Source organism: Lytechinus variegatus, chromosome 8, assembly GCF_018143015.1.
Source record: "Lytechinus variegatus isolate NC3 chromosome 8, Lvar_3.0, whole genome shotgun sequence".
NCBI classification, from domain to species: Eukaryota; Metazoa; Echinodermata; class Echinoidea; order Temnopleuroida; family Toxopneustidae; genus Lytechinus; species Lytechinus variegatus.
This window is the reverse complement of record NC_054747.1, coordinates 1,793,234-1,806,574: the sequence shown is the minus strand read 5'-3', so window position 1 is coordinate 1,806,574 and position 13,341 is coordinate 1,793,234.

The following is a 13,341-nucleotide window of genomic DNA, read 5'->3' as shown; positions in this document are numbered from 1 at the left end:
GTAATAATGATAATAATAACAAAAATGCTAATAATGATAATTATATAATAATGATGGTGATAATAACCATAATAATCGTCATGCGTACAGTTTTATATCACTTGTTTAATACCAGGGCCCCGTCTTACAAAGAGTTACGATTGATCCAATCAGTCATAACTCTATGGAAATCCAACAGTGTCATAACTTTCTACAGGAAATTTGCAAAAATCTCCATTGTAAAGAAAGGAGAACACTCCAAATTGTAAAGAAATTGATGAATTTATATGTATACATCATATCTAGAAATTCTTTTTGAACAAACATGCATTTTATATGTTGATGTTGCTGGCCGTCCATAGTTGCGATTGATAGGATCAATCGCAACTCTTTGTAAGACGGGCCCCTGATGAACAAATCGCAAACTACTATTACGTTAACAGGATCTGCCGCCTCATCAGCACCGCTCAGTGCATTCGATTAATTAAACCTGCTAGGTACCTTTTCAAAGATCCTGGGTCGATTGCAGCATATTTTGGATGGTTTTTTTTTGTTGATAGAAAACACGACATTTTGATTTGATAGCATTTATTCCATTCATCATAAAAACAAAAACAAGGCACATAAAAAGTTAGTGGGTCCCTCCATTTCCATCTTAATTTAATTTCTATTGAAAAATAGTATACATATTTAAAACCTACAATGTGTTGCCCAAATTGTCTAAGTGTTTTTTTTTTACAACATATGTACTATTTTTTTTGCAACGGATACAAATATTTATGTTTGTATATGGTACACAATTTGCTTTTGTTTGATGGAAGGGAAATAAATAAATTTGAATTTGAATTTAAACATAAATTACATGGGAAAATTGCAAATAATACAATGATAAAATCTCGGAAACAGTTGAATAAAAAAAGAGTGTATATGATTTATTAATGAATAATGAGGCAACTAGAAAGGGAAAGCTTTATTAGCGCTGCCACCTTTAACAAAAATCTGGAAACTGAATATATATGATATTATAAAATACATGATGTAATAAATACTGAATACCAGATATAAACATTGAACATAAAAGGGGGAATACAAATTATATCACAATGACAATATATTTATATCAAGGATAATGACATGACTGTGAATCGAATCCATGACCCTCGGAAAGTCAGAACCATTAGACTACTCCGCGCTCTATGAACGGCACTGGGAATTTCCGTGCATTATAAAACTATCAAGATATCATGCAGGGTGTTGGGATGGATCTGAGTATTTTGGAGGATTTGGTGGAGAAAATGTTATGTTTCTTTTTTAAAAACAAAGACAAATCAAACACACCAATCAATCAGATTAGGAAAAAGGGGGAAAAAACTAAACAAGCAACAACAAGCACGGCAATTAAGACATCCCAACTTTTTAGCTATACGTGATCATTCAAGAAAAATAAGCACTTGACAAAATAATTACGGTTCCATGACTTCAATTTATAATTAAAATGATTCGAATGCTTTCTTTGACAATTTTACAGAGTGTTTACAACTCAAAGAAATGCCTGTATGATTTATCCAATAAATTGAAGACAGTACAGGTTATGTCGAATATTCAAAGAAATATATAGGAGCTCTATCAGTTTAAAACAGAGTAATTGATTAAGTGACAAAATAGGATATAAACTCCAAACTAGGCCAAAGCGTTGAGAAGTTGACTTGTCTACAAAAGTTGGTGTCTACTTGGCGAATTGAGTTGTTCGACCTGAACTTGGAATGATGAAATACGTAGCTAGGCCTGTCGTTTACATCGGAGAGTGGAAACGAGATGAATCATCGATATCAGGACAAAACTCGTCAATGGTGAGGGTCTCAGTGGAACCTGACAATTATCAAAATAAAACAGTGTCCTAATACACTTATCGTCGTCGAATAAAGATAAACGACCTTAAAACGTGTAACAAGATATAATTTAACATCTCATAAAAATGACAATGAAAATTGTCTATTTAGCAACAATTCTAAGAAAAGTACAAGTACATCATGTAAAACTAGGCTATATGCCTTTAAGAAATTCGACGAGAATGACTTTCATAATGTCAAGGTTAAATGACAATGTTCACTAGTACATTGGAAAACTCTCTATAATACCAACAAGTGAAGATCGCTTAAATACTAAGCTGTCTACAATGACATATAAATCAACCTAAATAATTTCAAAGATCTATTTTTTTGCTAATAATATTCGACATTTCGTGTGGATGACACTTTATACAAAAATAAAGTCGTCTACAAACGTACTCAGCATTATTTCTTCAGTACAAATACTTTGTCAAGAAATTAGTTATATCAAATCTCTTTTTACTAGAAACGTTATTATAAATATCAGAGTACATACCCGATAAATATCAGGAAAAAGACGTAGGTAAAAAGTCAGCTATAACAGGAGTCCATTTCTCCTCTACAAAAAGAGCAGCCCAGACAGCATCGGTGAGGTACGCTGTTGGGAGCTAAGCCGACGATCTCGGGGAGATATTGGTTCAAATCCCCATAGAAAAAGATGTAACCAAAATTGAACACTGACGACTCTACTGAAGTATCAGCAACCGGGCTTTTTTTAAGAGTCCCGTATCGTCAATTAAGAACGCACGAAACGCCCTTACAGGGCGAGATCTAATTGGTCATTTTGCGTAACCAAGAAAAACATTATTTACATATTATTACTAAGTTCGTGTCTCTTAGGGTTCAACACGTATTGGGAATGCTTTATTTTGAAAATTCACCTGCCGTTCGGGAAATACTGTCTTTAAAATTAACAGGTGGATATTTCTTTGCGTCCAACTAAAAAAGATAAATTGCTTTTGATTCTTTTTTTACACAGTATCACATAAACGAGATAAACGTATTTTTTTACACAGTATCCCAAGAACGTATTTCAGGCTTCTTTGATATCCTAAAATAAACTCAGAATTTGTCACTACAAGGGCAGTGCCGTAATCAGTAATTTCGAGCGGGCTAGATATGGCGTATCGCACAAAAATCGATTTCAAAAAGTTGCGAATGAAACAAGCCAGCAAAAGTGTCGACATTTTATTACAAAATCCAATTTTGTGATAGAATTTGACATAAAATTCAGAAAATAATATTTTATTTCACCCTTCTCTCTTTCCATTGTCTTCCTTTTTTTTCCTTGTTCGTGAATTTTCTTCTTTTTGGCGGGGGGAGAAAGAGACCCCCCCCCCCATCTGTACGCCATTGTGTTAAGAGATAGCATGGGGGCCCAATAATGGCCACCGTTTTACATTTTGATCGGTTGAGAATAATATGAAACTCCCTCTTGAATTTTGGCCTACATTTTTGCTGAATGCCACAGGTTTATTTAACTGAAAAATCTATTGTTGTCAGTCTCTTTTCGTCTAATTTTCTGACTTTGACCGGTTCAAAAATTCATCTTGCACAATACATTCTCGTTATGCCACCCCGTATAGTAGTGAGAGCAGAGCGAGGGGAATAGGCACAACTGTATAAATTGCATACAACCTTGTATACACTGTGAATAATCTGGTTTTTTTTTTGTTCGGTTTTACGGGCTCGAATATAGTACAATCAAATGTTTTTTAAATAATAATTATAATAATAATTATGTTCAACTTCTAGGCAATACAATGCAATAATATCAGTGACAACTGTTCGATTTTTTTTTACATTCTTGTTAAAAAATCATGTTTTAGGCTTGGCAGATGAAATTCGACTACTCCGTAAAAAGATCCAAGATTACCGACCAGGTAATTGGACGATCAGAGATGCAGGGTCTAGCTTCGAAACACCATCCAAGGTTAAACTAGGTGTCTTCGGAGTGCAAGCCTCCGGCAAGAGTGCCTTTCTCAACTCTCTTCACTTTGCTTACAAAGGTTTGTTTTCAGTAAAAGCATTTTACACTTCCTCAAGTTAGCTTGATGTAAAATTTTCTTCTTTTTAAATCAATTATGGTTTATTATGTGGTAGTTTAGGACCAATTTTAATCGTTTATGATTGCAATGTCAGGCTCCAAAAACAATCTAAAAAGGGGGTGATGATTGACGAAATCCAGAGTTAGGTTGCACATTTAGCTCTTATAATTATGATCCTGTGTTTCCATTCCAGCAGAAGTATCTTTTAATGTAAATTTCATCCATTCATTGTGGCATCAACCTGCCAAAAATGAACAGTGCCATACATTGTGATCACAGTGTCGTCACGTAGTGAAAATATTACACAAACTCTTAAAATGCACAAATTCAACAGTGTGAAGATATTTTCACAATGTGGACACCTCGACAGCGTGACTGTACTCAGCGTGTTCACATGGTTGACTACTATAGATTCACACTGTTGAAATGCTTAAATTTAAGTCTTAGTGTGAAAGTGATTTTGCATTGTTTTCCACACTGTGGCACACATTCTGGGACACTGTTTATTCCATTAGGGTATACTTGCTCATTCATTACATTTTGTGTATAAGTTCAACACAGTACGTGTGCACATTCTTTTGTACTTCTTCATGCGAAGCAACATGAATTCAATTCTTTCTTCACTGTAAAAAATGAAGTGCTAATCAAGTAATTTAGCACTTACAGTGCTTGTATATTCACTGCACTACGAGTGTTGATTTTCTAGTTTAAATTTGAACGGGAAAATCAGCACTTGTAGTACTGTCAATGTACAAGCACTGTAAGTGCTAAATTAGCACTTCATTTTTTACAGTGTTCGTTTGATTGCAATAAATTCGTTTAGTGCAAAATCCGCAATACATTACTTATATTACTACATCTGTCACACATGCATTTAGGGGATGAATTACGCCCATTTTCACCCAAAAGAGAAGATTTCTGTATTACTTGGGGACCAGTTTTCATTTTTTCATTTTTCATTTCCACTTCATTACAAAGGTGTATGGGAGCAGATCTACATTGAGAGCAATACGCTAGGGCAAGGAGGAGAGACTAATATATTCCGAGACCCTGCTATACTTACCGATCAAGTTACAACTTTCGATACACGTGGACTATCGGATATGGGTTATTACAAAGTTTGGGATGTAATGGAGGAAATCAGTTGAGTATATGGGTTTTCCCCCAATTTTACTGCTTGCAATTGGCAGTGTTAACCCCAACTGGGTTATTGATCCCCAATCCCTGATAATCGAAAATTTCTACCATACTTTTGCTTGTGATTTTCCCCTCTCCCTCTCTTTCAAGTTTTACTTTATTGTGCTCATGTTTTTGGTATAGTCTTGGAAAAGAACAGTTTGTATATAGCTTAAGTACAAATTGCGCTAAAGTTCTGAAGCATTAATTACCCTGACTTAAGCAAAGAAGCTGCCAAGCGCATTGATGAGTTGGTAAGTATATATATATATATATCTATATATATATGTATGTATATAAAGCTGTTTAATGACTTGCGAAAATCGCCAAACACTTCTTGCACCCAGTTATGTTATTTTTTAATGATTGAAATAATTAGGCATACCTTAAATTTTAAAGATTTTTCAACCAGATACGACATTATCGGAAGGTAGCAATCAAAATAATATAGGTACAATGATAACATGAATAAAGACCAACAAGCTATAAAATATGATTATAGAATTTTATTCATTTTTTAACCGAAAATCAGTTGAATAATTGCCCCACGGCCAGAAAATAATTTTGGAAAAAAATCACTGAAAATTCTCACAAAACCCTTCAATTTGACTTTACAAAATGGAAAAGCGCCCCAACGACGAGCCCTGTCAATGAGTTTTGTCGAAAAAGTTTGTGCATCGTGTCTGCCGAGCAAAAAAAAAACCCTGCATATCACCATGTCTCAGAGACAGATCGCTACGTAATTTCGCCAGATTTGGGGAAGAAATTGAAAATTATCCATTTTTGAAAGGTTATTGTATGAAGAATCAGCATAACAATGCTTGCATTTGCACTGAAACCTATAAGGCCACCATATTGGATTTTACAAAATTGCCAACGAAATCAGGAAATATATCTGCTTCTAAGTAACCTTGAATATTACGTTTTGCACTAAACCACTATTTCTGAGATCAGGACACACCAATGGTATCAAATAAGCAACTTTTCAAAAACAAAATCATTTTAATGACATTATTTTTTGTATATTTTTTTTCTACTAATTGCAAGAATGAAGCACATGTTGCAAATAATGCAACTAAATTTTATCTTTCAGTAAAGGACATGTTAAACCAGGATGTTGCATATGCCTTATGAATGACATATTTGGCATGTGTTTCGGATATCATGTTGGTCTTGGTCAATGGGCAGCAAGGGTCAATGAGCTTTGACCATATCGGGATATCAGTTTGAGGATTAAAGTTTTTGACAAAGTCAACTTAACTGAAAAAGTGGTTATGACGTATCACAGATTTTCTTGCATGACTTTCATGTCACATGTTCAAGGTCATATAGGGTCAATGCAGGCGCGCCGGAACACTTTCAGTTTTGGGGGGGCAAAATCCCGAAGGGGGCACAATATTTTTGACAACGTGAGATACCGAAGCGATCGAGGGGGAGAGGCTATGGGACCCCCCCCCCCCCCCCCCCACGGTAAGGATTTTGTGTAAAATGGAGTATAAAAGTTGCGTTTCTAAGTGCATTCAAAAATAAATTTCTTGAGAATTAAACAGTCTTGGAGTTCTTTTTGCTCCTTCTGTTTCCTCCGGCCGGCCGGCCCTTCTGACCCAGCCTGGTGTTTCTTCGTGACCAGGGTCGCAGTTCCAGCAAATTACGAGCCTTATTGCAAACGAAATTGTTTCAAACCAGTGTAATATAGGCCTTTTAAAGACTTTAAGATGACAAACATGACCGTACGCAGCCGGGGGCCGCCGATCGAGAGGGCAAAATTCACCAAAAGTGTGCACGAAATCCTTCAATTTCATTCTAGAAAATGCAAAAGCTCCCCCATCACAAATCCCCTCGCTCATACGCTTCTTCGAAAATTTAGGTCTTGCAGCCCCACCCACTCCCGGGTTGTTTTTTTTTATTTTTGCAAACGTCCATGAATAACAAAAGCTGGGATGAACCAGAGAACATAGCTGCCATCTCGATCTGACTAGTAACAGGTAATGGGAAGAAATTTTGGAATCTAAAATACATAAGTGCTATATATGAGCTGAAATAGTATCAGACAAAACGCCTTCCTATCATGCCAATGAAAAGGAATAGAGGAAATACGGGGCTGTGAAAATATCTTAAGATTTTTTTTATAGTAGAGCACTACTGTAACGCTTATTTTTTCTTTTATATTATTTACATTTTTATTCATATCTCGGATAATATCTTCTGGTCAAGAAGACACTTTCACAGATGATTTTATTTTGTTCATGTCCAAACATTATCGCTAAGTTGCTTTCGAGTGGGATTCACCATTTTTACAAATTATAAATTATAATCCTCTACACATGATTATTCTGAGTGTAATTTTCTGATAACATGTCTATATTGAGTTGAAATGACCTTGGTATTTTCTTTAGGGCACTGAATTATTATTATTTGTTTGGCGTCACCTGTGCCTGGGAGGCGAAAAGCGAACTGAATCACTATGATCCACAGGTCTCTCCTCCCGATATAACTGATTGGAGGGGGGGGGTGCAGGTGGACCTCGACACCGGGGTTTCCCCCTACTCTTATACGAATAGTGCAGTGGGTTCTTAACGTGCAAAGGTGGTGACTCTCCTCTACACGGGGCCTCCATTTAACGTCCTATCCGAGGGACGGAGTGTTTTCCATTGTAACATAGCCTGCATCTATGAAACATGGGAGAGACGTTTACACACAACGCACTGACTTCAGTCATCCGCCCAGCCAGGGTGGACTCGAACCTACGTTCTTTGGTTCGACTTCGACGGGAAGACTGACGCGTTCCAACACCGCTTTCTTGTTATCACTGTATTAACTAAATTTAAATTTAGTTGAAAATGAAATAATTGAAACAAGTTTCTCGAGATGTTATGGTTTCTGGGCTTGATAGCTATGACATAGATTCCATATCTTGCTCGAGTGACTAGTGTTCACGCGCGTTAGTTATATCGGGTCCGGTCTGAGCGTTTCTGGGCGACCGCGCGTTTGTTAGACGACACAGCCAGCATCTTAGAATTATAAACCTAATCATTGGTGGACCACTATCAATTTGCCATTCGCTTTTAGTCTGAAATGTATTCATTAAAAGGTTAAACGTTATCACACTGTAATAAGATGGAAAAGGGGCTTATCAAAGCTATGTTTCACAGAGGAACTGTTCGTCAAAAGACGCGAGGCTTACTATGATAATGTATTTGCCCCGTCAGGGGCAAAAATTTTTCATTTTTGACAATGGAAATGACAATTTTCAGGCAGAAAAGTGCCTTCATTTACTTTTGTCCTTAAATAATTTATCATTTTTCATCTTTCAGGGGGGCACGTTGGGGGGGGGGGCAAAATCTCGTTTTGCCCCCCCAAAATTTTATTTGGGGGGGCAAGTGCCCCCCCGCTTCCGGCGCCCTTGGGTCAATGAACTTTTGTCATAGTGTGGTTTCAATACTTTACCAAGGCTTGGATTAAAATTTTCAGATAATTTAGCAAGTATAAGTCCTTATTCTATAAAAATTGCATTCATTGGTCATAAGTGGTTTTAGAATCCACGACATAACCCTGTACTTGACGGCTATTTTGAATTTTGTAATATCTAAGAGGGCGTCCTTAGAGGTAACACATTGTTATTCTAATTCCTTAATATACAATAACCTTTCAAAAAATATATCTTTTTCAATTTCTTCAAATATGAAGAAAATGAACCTGGCAACATGTTATTGTGAGCTTGTTTATCAGTTTTTGAAGTACAGTATATTTCGAACAGAGCAATCACTGTTATTCAACCGTTTCATCTTCTTTAACATTTTTAATCGAACTCTTCCAAACAGCTGGAAAGAGAGGAATCGACCCTCGTTCTTGGACAGCTGGAGAAAGGATCGACTGTCCCATCTTTATCTTTAAATACAAGTATGTAATTATGCACATCTATCCGTTCATTCTGTCTTTTATTTGTCATGCACTGTAAAAAATAGTTTGTCAATTTGACTAAAAAAAATAGTCGTATGGAATGTCGTATAGGATCAATTTCAATTAGTCAGCCACTTATCATGACTAACATATATTAGTAATCTTGACTAATAAATATTAGTAATTCAAGCGATGTCTTATAGGACTAATCTGTAGTCAAGGGACTTTCATTGCTAGTCAAGCGACTTTCCCTTTTAGTCAGTCAGAGATGACTAAACAATCTTAGTCAATCAGACTAATATTTCTTGGTCTGAATGACTAAACAAACTTAGTCATTTTGAATGATAAATATTGGTAATTCAAGTGATGTCTTATAGGACTAATCTGTAGTCAAGTGACTTTCATTGCTAGTCAGAGAAAGTCAAAGAAATTACTAAACAAACTTATTCAATCAGACTAACATTCCTTGGTCTGACTGACTAAACAAAGCTCCCAGGGTTAGGTTGCATGTAGCCTATACTATAGATCTTGGGCTAACTTGTTAGTCTAAACACAAGTGTGTAAAATTATACTAGCATGAAAATAGTAGCTGTGATATAGACCTTCGCCCCTTGATATTTCATAACCAAGTCAAAACCCGTCGGAATAGACCTAGATCTATTCTACATGGCCCGATACTGGACCAGAAAATTTAGAGAATCAAGCTCTAGATCTAGATCACTTATTCAGTGAACAAGGTTATGATACAACCTTGTTCTCTGTTACTACTCCCTGTGCGGCAAATTAAGGTTAGCAATGTTTGGCTATTTGTTCTTGGGGACAAATGCTTGATTCTTTTTACAGTCAGTTTCCATTACAACTATTTATCATGTAACTTGGCTCTTAAGTAAATTGAGTTCTTGTAATTATTTTTTTTTCGAAATTAAAAATAGAGATTGAAAAATAACAATGTTCTTGAAATTTTATTTTCCAACAATAGATTCTGGAGGGCCTACACAAAAATGCTCAAAATTACAGTTTTCGAGTGCTCTTGTGAATGAAAGAAATAGTCCCCAAGTTAGATCTACTAGGCCTAGGCCTAATGAAAAATAAATCACAACTAGGTCTAACGTTAGGCCTACATATGGAAATATTTTTGGTTACTAAACTGACATTTTAAAGATTTTTTCAGTGTTTGTTTTTTAACATTACTGAATTGCCACTGGCATAGGCTACATCTAGACCTAGAAGATCTACCTAGATTCCCCAGCCCAGGCCCAGGCTGATGGGTGGTAGCAGTGAACATGTGACCTAGATCTAAATTTAGGTTCAAGGCAGATCCACAAAATTGAGAAAGCTCTTAATTTCTCATAACAAACACATAAATATCAAGTCCTAATAACATAATAAAAAAATAGGGTCTAGATCTACGGTACTTAAAACTTAGAAATTCCCTATAATTTCTGAAAAAGTAACAAAATAGATCGTGTTTATGTGCCAAAAAATACAGAGAAGAAATGGTCCCACACAGTACAATCATTACATAGGCTAGTGGCCAAAATATAGATAGTTTTATAGGTCTACTGCCCTGAACTCTGTTGTGCTTCCCAGCGATGCCATGGAAACATGTCACATTGTCAGACCATCGTTCAACTCAGCTGCCAGAAAGTGTCAAGATCCCGCTAAACGAAACTAAACGAACCACTATTATACAGGACTTGGGGCCAACTCACGCATTGACTTTTGTGCACATGCCCGACAGCATGATCTAGCGCCCCGATGCCTAGCGAGGTCAAACGTTAGACTAGGACTAGGACTTGGCTTTGCTGGTAAAGCAGTACGGTCTAGATATAGATATAAATCTAAAGAGTGGCTGTACTGTAGACTCGATCTGACTGATGGATTGCAAAAAGCTGCTGGATTTGTGGTTATTTAATTTAGATGTAATATTTAAGTAAGATCTAAAGTTAGGCTAGCCAAACAAGATAACTGTACCGTTAGACCTTAACGTTATATCTGGTTTTGGTCTAACAAACTTTGCTCGAGGTAGGTCTAGGTCTTGACCTACCTCAAGCGAAGTTCGTGCAGGCTGTACTCCACTTCACTACCGCTATACACTACGCTTCGTCTATACGGTACCCACTCCAGTACCGCTACGTACCGTAGATAGAGCGTAGTGTAGTGGTAGTGAGAAGTGGAGTGATCGAGCCTGCACGAACTTCGCTCGAGGTAATCTAGACCTAACGTTAGGTCTATTTTCTGACTACAATCTAGACCCTGTAGATCTAGGCCTACGCTACGTGAAAATTAAAATTCTAACCTGGAAGTTGAAGATTTATTTTTCCTAAACTGCCTCAGTGCTACATTAATGACAGACCAAGTCCATATCGAGCAGGGGCTATAGTTATTAATAACTAGACGAGTCGCGTCGAGATCGATTGCCAGTACAGTGCGCTCACGTCATCACCGGAATGGATGACTTGCTGAATAGTCAACGGAAATGTTTAATTAGTAACCGTCGGAATGCATTGCATTACCAGCAGAATTAAGTTAATGGAAGTCAAACCATCGGAATAATCGAATGACAAGTCAACGGAAACTTTAAATTAGTTCAGGGACAAACCATCGGAATGAATGAATTGTTGAATAAGTCAACAGATTCGGAGTTTATCAGAATGAATTACTAATTGCTGGATAGGTCAACAGAAATTTTAAATTACCGGTAGTAACCGTCGGAATGAATTACCAGCTGAATAAGTCAACAGAAACTTTAAATTAGTACAGGGACAAACCATCGTCCAAAATGCGAATGACTTGCTAACGAATAAGTCAACGGAATTTGGAGTCAATGACTTGCTGAGTAGGTCAACGGAAATTTTAAATTAGTAACCGTCTGAATGAATTACCAACTGAATAAGTCAACGGAAACGTTAAATTATACAGGGTCAAAACAAAGTAAGTCAGAATACATTACCAAGCCAAATTGGTCAATCGATTAATGTTATCTAATTGGATGACTAACTGAATAAGTAATTGGACAACTTAAATTAGAAAAGGTACAAATATAGTTAGTCAAAACACATTACTAAGCAAAATTAGTCAATTTGACCAATTTATCGGACTGATTGACGAACTTATTTTTATCATACGAACGGACACATCTACACACGTGCATACCCACACAGATATTCACATAACAAACATGTTTGTTATGTGAATATCTGTGTGGGTATGCACGTGTGTAGATGTGTCCGTTCGTATGAATTTGGGAGGTATTTGTGTGAGTGCTTGCGTGAGGGTAAATGGATGTGTATGAGTAGGGACCATGGGCGGAAATCCCAGGGGGACGCATCCCCCCTAGTCAAAATATTAGGGGGGACACAATATCAAATGTCCCCCTACTATTTTTGGTGGAAAGAATTACATCATTCAAAATCGAAATAAAACGTGTATTTTGGACGAGATGACGTGACTTTTTGGGTGATTTCTTTTTTTTTTTGCCTGTCAAATTTTTCAGCCCTGGTCCCCCTATCTTTGGGGAGAGATTTTCGCACATATGATGAGGACCTTTATGTGTGCGAGGTGTGTCTGTGGGGTGTGTGTTAAATAGAGAGAGGGAAACAAAATGACGTCATTGGCACTTTAATCGGTCATACCGAAATACATGGACTGCTTTTCCAAAGGATCTTGGAATTTTCTTTTGATGCAGTTGATTTGTTATTGTATTTATATTCATATTTTTTTCAGCCTAAAGTACCCCTATTTAATATTGTATAGACTTGCAATATTTGTGGGTTCATTTTCTCCTATATAGTCTGAATGATGGGGCCTAGATAAACTTATCAAAAAAAAAATTACCGCGACAATCCTAGAAGATATGAAGTAATTTAAGCGAACTATCGTCTAGAAATGCATTCTCTCGTTTCATAAAAAATAGAATGCACAGTTTTACAGGCCCTATCTGACAGTCAGGGAAACTCCCGGTTTTCCGAGATCGTTTGAAAAGTCCCTTTTTCGAGATAGTTGCGTTCACCGAAGCGTGAATCTCCGCTGAAGACCTTCGCAATGTGTAGTCTTTCTCTGCTGTTTTCAGACCCTTATGTATGTGCGCGAAACACTCGGTAAGAGCGGTGAAAATGTGTACGCGTGTATACAACCGTGCATTGTCCGGGGCATTGTTATCTGTAATACATGTGCCTCTCCACCCCCCCCCCCCACCCCCTCTTTCTCTCTCTCATTTATTGTCAAACATTCAGTTTGATTTTCGTTCATCACTTACCCTTAATCCGGACGTTAAATGTGCCGTAATTGGAACATATTTTTGGATCCACCGTCTTGCAGCAACATGTTTATCCGTAATATCCAACTTT